Raw genomic sequence first — 11358 nt, 5'->3', positions numbered from 1 at the left:
TATATAAATTTATATATATATATATAATGCTTATATTATTCACAAATGTAATATTAGATGTTTCGCTTTTTAATGATTTATTTTTCCTTGATGTGAATTTAGATTTTGGAGTTTTTTTTTTAAATAATAGAATATATATATATACTAGGTATAATTAGTGTGCAATGTACATTTATTTAATTTTATTTAGAAAATGTATTAATTTATTTTTGTTATGTTTCTTTCATTTCATATAATTTTAAATAAATAAATAATAACATATATTATAAAAAGGTGACATAAATATATTAGAAAATATTAAACCGAATTAGTTACATAATTTGTATATCTACAAATTTCAATATAATAAAATATTAAAAAATTTCTAAATTAACACTATGAATTTAAAAAGTTTATTTAATCTAATTTTAATTATTTAATTTAAAAAAAAATTAAAGCTAACAAAAAATTATATATAAACATATATTTAATTAATTATTAGAGCAGTTAAAATAAGCAATTTCTCATAAAAAAAAAACTAAATGGAAAAATAAAAATATGTACATTTATGTCTTACTTCACTATTCATATATGTTTGAATAAACAAAATATGTTAAATGACAAAATAAATAATTAATAAAATAAAGAAAAAAAATTAAGCACATAAATATTTTTCGATTATTGTTTTGAAAACATAATTATAGGGTAATTTAAATACTTTAATATGAAATTTTAAAATATATAATGAGAAATTATTATGACTCATTTTGTTGATGTCGTATTTCGTCAACTTAATTGTTATACCCAGATTTCGAGCCATAGCAAATATGACATCGAAAGCTGAGTTCGCATTAAATGGTCTCGTGAGGGTTAGGGTATGCTCTACGATTGTAAATCGGAGCCTGCAAAGTATGATACAGACCTCGAATATGGTGACCTCGAAATGATCTCGATCTCGAAGGATAGCTCTGAGAGCCCCTCATCTTCAGGAACAACTTCGGAGCAGGGATCTCGAGCTCGATATGCTATCTCGAAAGCAATGTTAGCTCGGGAGATGTCAGTGGCTCGCACAATGACGTGAAATCTTAGATGCTGAAGCCTTGGAGATACGCTATGATCACTTTGAATATCTACAAGTATTGTAGATATGGGATGTAATCCTCATTTATTGATATAAATCCCCAAGAATCATGGGATATTATTTAGTCAGTTATGCGTTTCCTGATCTTTGGGGAACGTTTCCTTTTATATCTGATTGTTGGCATTTAAAGCCATTTATTTTTATTCACAAAAGAGTAACTACCCAAAATATGTGGGATAGTATTCTGCATCCTTCTCTATAAATAGAGAAGTCATGCACCATTGTAAAGGACCGAAATTCTGATCTTTGAGAGAAAACTCTGGAGAATTCATTCTTGAAGAATTCCTAGAGATAATCTTGAGTTTAATAACAAAGACTCGTGGACTAGGCAGATTTAACTGGTGAACCACGTAAAAACCGTGTGTCTGATTCGTTTGTTTGTTTTAGCCATTGTCTTTAATTGTTTACGTGCTCTCTTCTTTTATCTGTTGACGAAAAACGGCGTCAACAGTTTGGTGCTTTCATTGAGAGCCTCAAGCATCCATCCCAGAGAGATTCATGGCTGCAAACAATCAGAACACTCCTGAAGAAAATTACCCAAGGCGTCCTGGAAAACAACTAATGGAGAACCCGGACGCTGAAGAAAAGAGTGGGTCCTCTGATTCCCGGGGACCACCTCCACAACCAAGGGATGAGGACATGTATTATAACCCTGAGCGTTATGTCCCTATTGTAGAATTGGAGAATCGGCAGCTGAAACAACTGCTGGCAGATGCCAACAAACGTAACGAGGAGTTGACTAGGATAGCCGCGGAGGCGCAGGTGGCTCAGCCCCCGCTTCCGTGCGAAGACCAAGTCCCTCCTCCAAGGGACGTGCACGTTCCTCCCCGGAGGCCCCATGGGCGTCCACGAAAAAATGCTACCACAAGGAGGCCAGCACAACCTCCAGCACCAACAGAGCCATCTGCTCCTTCTAGGCCTCAGAGGAGTACCCGAGCTCGGGTCCCGCCTAATCCACCTGTGGAAGTGCCTACAGGAACTGAGAACAACCGAGCTCCTGCCGAGGCTCGGACTCAGGTTCCTGGTAGTGCACCGCACGCAACTGGCCCATCTCGGGCAAATTCTGGACCCTCCAGGCCGAGGCAAGGACGGCAACCACCGTCACCTATATGGTATCCTCCGTCTCCCATAAGATATCCTTCGCCTCCCCGCAGGAACGCTCAACCTGGTCGAGATCAGGATCAAGGGCGTACAGGGGAAAGACAAGGGGACAGGGAGACGTTCCAGGGGCGGAAAGGCGCGCCATCCGAGAGAAGTCAGACGTCCCGATCTCGCACTGCAGAGACAAGGCGACGTAGAAAGGATCCACCACGAAATGACCGATCGATGAGTTTCACCAGTGATGAGTCCGGAGAAACTAGGTCTGTCAGTAAACACGACCGGGGTCGTAAAAATACTGGAAATCACAAGAGTCATCCCGACCTGCGCAATCATCTGAATCAGAGCAGGGGAAAGGGAGATCAGACAAATCCGGATCTTAGGAATCATCTGAATGGGCGTAGAGATCCCTCACGGAGACGCGAGCCTGGGATCGCGATTAATGACTATCAATTCCAAACACCGCCTAAGGACCCAGTACAAGAAAGGATCGATCAGCTCGAAAAAGCCTTTAGGCTTTTGAAGAATGAACGAAGGAACGGTCGATATGAGGACTCTGATGAGGAGCTCGAGCCATTTGCTCCCAATATTTCTAACACTCAGTTCCCCCAAGGGTTCCGGATTCCTCACGTCCCAGCGTTTGAAGGAAAAACCGACCCATGCAGCCATCTGAGTACATTCAACACTATCATGAGAGCTAGTAACGTGGGTTACGAGCTCAGATGTATGTTGTTTCTGACATCATTGGCCGGGCCTGCCAAGAGTTGGTTCGAGAAGTACAAGAGACATTCTATAACTTCGTGGGATCAATTGTCTAGAGACTTCAAGAAGCAGTTCCGAGCTATGATGGGAGTCAGACCCGAAGCATCCACTTTGACTAACGTCCGACAACAACCGGGCGAAACACTGAAGAGCTACCTGACAAGATTTAATCTAGAGGTCGCCCGAGCTCGAGACGTGGATGACAGTGGGCATTTGATGGCCATCCGAGCTGGTGTTTTACCCGGGAGTGCCCTTTGGGATGACATGCAAGGGAAACCGGTGAGGTCGATAACCGAGTTTAACAGACGGGCGCAGAGATTTGTCAATGTAGAGGAGGCGAGGTCAACACTCAAGGCGACCTCGCAGACCGAAATTACAACGATAAACGTTAACTCCGCCTCAACCTCGGTTGACCCAGCAGCTACACAGCCTACCTCGGAGAATCCCTCCAAGAGGAAAAAGAGCGAGGGAAATAATCCCGAGGTTGATGGAGGAAAGAAGAAAAAAGGAGAAAGGTATTTCTCCGTATATAAAGTGCACACCGAGCTCAACGAATCTCGGGAAAACATATACCTGGCTAATGAAAACCAGGTCCCCTTCAGGCGTCCGGACCCTATGAGGAATCAAAAGTCCAAGAGGGATTCCAGCAAATACTGTCGATTTCATAGGGACACCGGCCATACAACTGATGAGTGCCGACAGCTGAAGGACGAGATCGAAGGGTTGATCTCGAGAGGTTATTTCCGGCAGTACGTCAAAAACCAGAATACTGGACAGGCTACTGCTAGCCAGAGAGTAGCCGCGCTTCCGGCAGCACAGAATAATAACTCCCGATCTCGGGATGAGGACAGGCCTCCGCCGATAGATGGAGAGGACGTAATAACCATCTCGGGAGGTCCTCATCTCGCAGGAGGGGGCAGAAATGCTCAAAAACGATATGTGAATGAGCTGAAGACAGGGGACGGGTCTCCATACGAACCCGAACCAAGGGCACCAAAAAGCGAAAGGGTTGAGACTCAGCCTATAACCTTCACCGAGGAGGATGCCTCCCATGTCCAGTTCCCTCATCATGATCCACTCGTCATCACCCTACAGCTTTCCAACAAAAGAGTGCGCCGAGTTCTCATAGACAATGGGAGCTCAGTTAACATTCTTTATAAAGCGACACTAGAGAAAATGGGACTCTCCCTTCGCGACCTGAAGGCTTGTGCAACCACTTTGTACGGCTTTTCTGGAGAAGGAACCGCCTGTATGGGGTCCATTGAACTCCCTGTGACCTTGGGAGACTATCCAGTCTCGGTAACCAAGATGATGGAGTTAGTGGTGGTAGAGTTACCATCTGCCTACAATGTACTGCTCGGGAAACCCGCCCTGGTCGGGCTGGGGGCAGTTTCATCTGTAAGGCATCTAGCCCTTAAGTTCCCAACTCCAAGCGGGGTCGGAACATTGAAAGGAGATCAATTGGCAGGAAGGGAGTGCTACAGCATTTCCTTAAGGGGAAAGAAACAAACAAGCGCGCAAGCACTCGTTGTCATACAGAATAAAGATGGGACAGTTTTAGAAATTGATGAGGAGATCGATCCAAGGATTGAGGAGAAGGTCGACCTCCAACCTTTGGAAGAGCTCGAAGAGGTTCAGCTCGATGAATCTGATCCCTCAAAGAAGGTGAAGGTCGGGAAACACCTCCAAGACGAATCAAAATAGCAATTAATTTGCTTTCTGAAGAAAAACCAGGATGTCTTCGCGTGGTCACACTCTGACATGGTGGGAATAAGCCCTAATGTAGCGAGCCACGCATTGAATATAGACAAAAGCTTTCCCCCGAAGCAGCAAAAGCGAAGGCAGCTGGATGAAGACAGAAAGAAAGCACTAAAGGAGGAGGTGGATAGGCTGAAAGCAAATAATTTTATAAGGGACGCTTTTTACCCTGATTGGGTGGCCAATGCAGTGTTGGTCCCAAAACCCAATGGGACATGGAGGACGTGCATTGACTACTCGGACCTCAACAAGGCCTGCCCGAAAGACTGTTTTCCCCTGCCGAGAATTGATCAGCTCGTAGATGCCACGGCAGGGCATGGTTTGATGTCGTTCATGGATGCCTATTCTAGATATAACCAGATTCCCATGCATGCCCCCGACCAAGAGCATACGAGCTTCATTACAGACAAAGGGCTCTACTGCTACAATGTCATGCCATTCGGACTCAAGAATGCCGGAGCCACGTACCAGCGGCTCGTAAACATGATGTTCTCAGAGCAAATAGGGAAAAACATGGAAGTTTATGTTGACGACATGCTTGTAAAGTCTCAACTTAACAAGAACCATGTTGATGACCTCGAAGAGTGCTTTGGCGTGCTCAGAAAGTACAACATGAAGTTGAATCCTCAGAAGTGCACTTTTGGGGTGTCTTCAGGAAAATTTCTGGGTTTCATTGTCAATTCTCGTGGGATCGAGGCTAATCCCGACAAGATAAAGGCCCTCATCGATATGCCTTCACCTCGGAAGCATAAAGATGTTCAAAGCCTGACTGGCAGGATGGCAGCTCTGAGCAGGTTCATCTCGAAGTCAACAGACCGCGGTCTCCCATTCTTCAACTTATTGAAAGGAAGTAAGAAGTTCGAATGGACAGATGAGTGCGAGCTAGCCTTTCAGGAGCTCAAAAAGCACCTAGCCGAACCGCCCATCCTATCAAAGCCTGAGACGGGAGAAGTACTGTTCCTGTACCTCTCAACTACCGAACACGCGATAAGCGCGGTGCTCGTCCGAGAGGAAGAGAGAATACAGAAACCCGTCTACTATATCAGTAAAAGATTACTGGGGGCAGAGTCAAGGTATCCACTGATGGAGAAGCTCGCCCTCAGTCTGATCCACTCATCTCGAAAGCTCCGCCCTTACTTTCAGGCACATCCTATCCATGTATTAACAGATCAACCACTAAGGCAAGTCTTGTCTAAACCAGAGGCGTCTGGTCGACTCCTAAAGTGGGCTGTTGAACTCGGACAATTCGAGGTCACCTACCATCCGAGGACGACCATCAAGGCACAAGCATTGGCGGATTTCATAGTGGAGTGCACCGGCATCGCTGATGACGAGGTAACAACCACGGCCCACGAGCTTTGGAAACTTTACGTCGACGGGTCGTCAAATGAAAATGGAGCGGGGGCAGGAGTTATTTTGATCACTCCTGCAGGGAGAAAATTTCACTCTACATTAAGGTTCGGCTTTAAAGCATCTAATAATGAAGCTGAGTACGAGGCTTTACTGGCGGGACTACGAATAGCAAAGGAACTCAAGGCCAAAGCTATACATTGTTACAGCGACTCTCAGCTCGTAGTTAATCAAATCTTAGGAGAGTACCAGGCTCGTGGCACAAAAATGGCAGCTTATCTGGAGAAGGCAAAGTACGCATTGGAGTTTTTTGAGTTTTATGCAATCGAACAGGTTCCCCGAGAACAAAACTCAAACGCAGATGCCTTAGCTCGCCTCGCCACCTCCGCCGAAAATGAGGAGCTGAATGTTGTACCCGTAGAGCACCTGTCAATGCCCAGCATAACTAAGCCTGACAAGGAAGATGTGAGTATGATCGAGACAGAGCCGACCTGGATGAGCCCGATAGTTGAGTACCTCGAAAATGGAATTCTTCCGAAAGATCGAAATCAGGCTTGGAAACTAATGTATCAACTTCCCCGTTACACCACCCTGGACGGAAGGCTATACAGAAGAGGGTATTCCATGCCATTGCTCAGGTGTGTGACTCCCCCCGAGGCAAAGAAGATTATTGAAGAAATTCATGAAGGGTTCTGCGGAGATCATACCGGGGGGCATAGCCTATCCAAGAAGATTATACGCCAAGGATATTTCTGGCCAACCATTAAAACGGATTCTTTCGAGTTCGTGAAAAAGTGCGACAAGTGCCAGAGATTCGCCACGATACCCCGAGCTCCACCTTCCGAACTAACCATGTTGACATCCCCATGGCCTTTTGCGGTATGGGGCATCGACCTCATAGGTTCACTCCCAACTGGCAAAGGAGGAGTAAAATATGCTGTGGTCGCGGTTGATTACTTCACAAAATGGACGGAGGCTGAACCATTGGCGACCATAACTTCGAAGAAGATCCTAGATTTTGTGGTAAAGAACATCGTATGCCGATATGGAGTGCCAAGAAAGATTGTGTCTGACAACGGAACCCCGTTTGACTGCGATTTATTTACCAACTTTTGTAACAAGAACGGTATAATAAAGAGCTTTTCGTCAGTGGCTCACCCTCAGGCGGACGGTCAGGTCAAAGCCGTTAATAAAACTCTCAAGAGTTCCTTGAAGAAAAAGTTGGAAGAAGCAAAGGGACGATGGCCTGAGGAATTACCCCAAGTCCTTTGGGGATATAGAACTACAGCTCGGACATCAACTGGACATACCCCATTTTCTCTAGCATACGGCTGCGAGGCAATGTTGCCCATTGAGGTCGAAATTCCAACGATTCGAACTCAGATTTACGACCAAAGTTCCAATCATACTCAGCTCGAAGAAACCCTAGACTTGATCGAAGAAAAAAGGGAGGAGGCTCAGCTGAGAAATGATGCTTACCAGCAACGAACAACAAGATATTTCAATAAAAGGGTTCGAAGTCGAAAGTTCGGAGTAGGAGATCTGGTATTGAGACGCGTATTCTTAGCAACCCGAGATTCAGCAGCTGGGGTGCTCGGGCCAAACTGGGAAGGACCATACCAGATAGAATCAGTCATCCGCCCTGGCGTATACAAACTTGCGAGATTAGATGGGAGCCTCATACCACGAGCATGGAATGGCGAACCCCTTAGACCTTATTATCAATAGTATAGGAAAAGTGTTGCCTGTAGCCATGATTTTCTATCCACGTTAGTTTGTTTTCGAATTTCATCAAATAAAATGTCTACTTTGTTTCACATGTAATTTATTTTTATTTTTGCAATCTCTCTCAATTTAATAACCTATGGTCACACTCATAGGATATTAAGGGGGCATCATTGGTATACATACCTCCAGCTTAAAAAAATAAAAAATATATAAAGTATTTGGATATAACCAAGTACGCGAGCTTAGATAGTTCGGACTTAACCGAGTTATCAAAAACAAAAAAGTATTTGGATATAACCAAATACGCGAGCTTAGATAGTTCGGACTTAACCGAGCGAGCTTAGATAGTTCGGACTTAACCGAGTTATCAAAAACAATAAAGTATTTGGATATAACCAAGTACGCGAGCTTAGATAGTTCGAACTTAACCGAGTTATCAAAAACAATAAAGTATTTGGATATAACCAAGTACGCGAGCTTAGATAGTTCGGACTTAACCGAGTTATCAAAAACAAAAAAGTATTTGGATATAACCAAATACGCGAGCTTAGATAGTTCGGACTTAACCGAGCGAGCTTAGATAGTTCGGACTTAACCGAGTTATCAAAAACATTAAGTATTTGGAAATAACCAAGTACACGGGCTTAGATAGTTCGGACATTACCGAACTACCAAAAACCAAAAACGTTTGGAGTTAACCAGATGTGCAAGCATAACAGGTTTGGAACAAACCAGCCAAATTATCGATCGATGATAAATGGGAGCCTAAACCCATCACGAAATATGTCGAGATCGAGGCTGGAACATCTTAAAATAGTTTCGAACTCATAACCTCGGAGCTAAGATACTAAGGATGAGGAAAAGTGACTAAAAGATTAACCAAATCATTCATATTACATGCCATATAAGTACTTTTCAGTTCATGGTTAAAGTAATGTACGACCTTGATAAATAACGAGGTTGGAAACGGATAATTCGAATAAACTATGCATGAATGCATCGAATTTCGAACCTAAATCCAAACTATGTTTGTATGCATAAATAAACATAACCGGTCCATCAATTATAAAAATATGCAAAATATTTCGAGCCAAGAAATGTAAGCATATAAAAGAATAGTAAAGGGAATTGTATCAGCCCCGTGGACATAAGTTAAAATAATTACAGAAATAATGGGACGCAGCCCCGAAAACTGATCTCCCCGAGGTCAGATTCAAAGAAGAGGAGTCTCCTTGGCCTTCTCAGCATCAGTGGCACCGGACCCCTCAGGACGAATAGCATGACTATCCTCCTGAGCTCCCTCCGAAACGGTACTCGGAGCAGCTTTATCCTTCTCGAGCTGCTCAGCCTCTTCCTTCTCGAGCCGAGCATTCCATCGTTCGAGGAAGGACGCCTCGAGGGGACCCAAAAAACTGGTGTCCAGTTCTTCGTTATAGGCCCACATCCGGTACATGGCTGAATCGACCGCCGTTTCCTTCTTTTCTTTGAACTCGGCAGTAAGGCGGGTTTTGATATCCTCCATGAGGTCGAGGGTGACGGCCTTGTCTTCCTCGAGCTTCTTATTGGTCTCCCGAAGCTGGATGTTATCTCTCTTTTGCTCCTCGAGTTCATTTTTCAGCTTCCCAAGCTCCTTGGCCATTTCCTCACGCTCCTTAACCACTGCCTCGAGCTTAATGTTCGTCGCCTTCAGGTCATCATTCGCTCTAAGGTGGAGGTCCCTCTCCTCTTGGGCGAGGGTCCTGCTCGAATGGACCTCGTTGTTCAGCTCGTAATTGAGCTGGGCAGTGAAAGCAAGAGCCTGAAAAAAGGAAGAAACCATCATTAGCCTCGAGACAGTATGAATGTTAGCAAAGGGAATATAGGATACTTACCGCGGCAGTGTGCTCGATACTCTTCTCGTACAGGACAGTGCGGTCCCGAGTGCTAGTTAGACACTGCCACTGAGGAGCCTCGAAATTGCCGTAGCTCTGGCCGATCCGGGACATTACATCCGAGATCAGCGTAGATCCGTGAGGACCGGCAGCATTATCCACCACATACGAATCCATATGGGTGGAAATGGTTAGCTTCTGAGCTCGGGAAGCAGAAGGTCTTTTGGCAAGCTGGGTAGAAGGCATTTGACCCGCCACAGGAGGTTGGGATTCGACCACGGTAGCGATACCAATCTGCGAGGCCGGCGCCACCACAGAGACGACGGCCTGCGAGGGTGGTATCGTCGTGGGGGCGTTAGTCTGGCCAGTCGACGCAGCAGCAGAGCTCGAAGCCGGCGGGGGAGGAGGAGTTGTTTTCTTAGATCTCTTGGAGCTTTTCCCAGGCTGGCTGGTTTTCAGTCCCCCTGCCCTGGGGCATTTGCTCCTCTTGGCACCCGCATTGTCGATAAGGGCGTCGAGGTCGGAGTCCATATCGCCTGCACAAGTCATCACAGTGAGTCAGTAAAAGAAATACAAGTTACCTCAACACTATATATAGAATGGTGGAAGAAAAAACCTAACTGGAACTTTCCCCCGAGCTTGAGCTTGGGGACCATGAAATTCCCCCGTCTTCAGAAGAGGCGGGGGGAGGGCCTTCCCTATAAGTTGGTGATAACCTCGAAAGGTCCCTATAATCATTGGTCCCATACTGCACAGCTATCCCATTCCACATCTCGTCCGTGGTATACATAGTGTCGTATTTCCCGAGCCCACTATCAAACCTATGGACACAGTCATCTACCCAACTCCATATGTAGAAGTGGTATCTATCCTGTGGGCACGAGACTAGTCTATTAGGCCTATGTTTTAATAAAGTGGGGGACCACATTCGCGAAGTAGGAAGGGTTTTACCTCCATCGGAGTCCGAACTCGAGGCTTCATCATTTGCCTCGTTCCCCGACCGCGGACTTCTCGAGCGAATTGAGAGAGATGTTTTCCTTTCCCTCCTCGGAGGAAGGATGCCTGTGGGCAGAGGCACTTCCTCCCAGCGTTCATATTTGTTACTGGACCAGTCAGAGGTTGACTGGCCCTGTCCCAACAACCCACAAGCTCGTAGCTTGTCCTCATGTAGCAGAAATGAGAGAGACCTCCTGCCATAAGGGAGTCGGAGCAGGCTCTCTCTGTGCTCCTTCATTGTCTCGTCAGGGGTGGGACGCTGAAAGTTAGCTGAAAGGCGAGATACACTTCAACTAAACATGGATTCAAGGGCTAAAGATTCGAGCTCAAAAATAGAAAGTAACAAGAATACTTACGAATTCGCCTAAACGAACGATGTCGAGACGGGAACAGACTGTCTGTCCAGAAAAAAGCCCTCTTGAAGTTAGGAGGATGGTTCGTAAGGTCTTCAAAGATTTTTGTCTCTTTGGGGTAGATCGAAAGATAGTAGAAACCATCTCCTCCCCGAGCTCGGGAGGGATTACTCTTCAAACAAAAGAGATATAAAATCTCTTGGGGTGAAGGTCCTATCCACCCCAGTTCGTGGAATAAGGACCTCAGGGCAGACAGCACCCTATATGAGTTGGTGTTGAGTTGGAATGGAGCCAACCCAACGAAATCGGTGAAGTCTCTGAA

This window comes from Humulus lupulus, chromosome X, assembly GCF_963169125.1.
Source record: "Humulus lupulus chromosome X, drHumLupu1.1, whole genome shotgun sequence".
Lineage (NCBI taxonomy): Eukaryota > Viridiplantae > Streptophyta > Magnoliopsida > Rosales > Cannabaceae > Humulus > Humulus lupulus.
Note: the sequence above shows the minus strand (reverse complement) of the source record.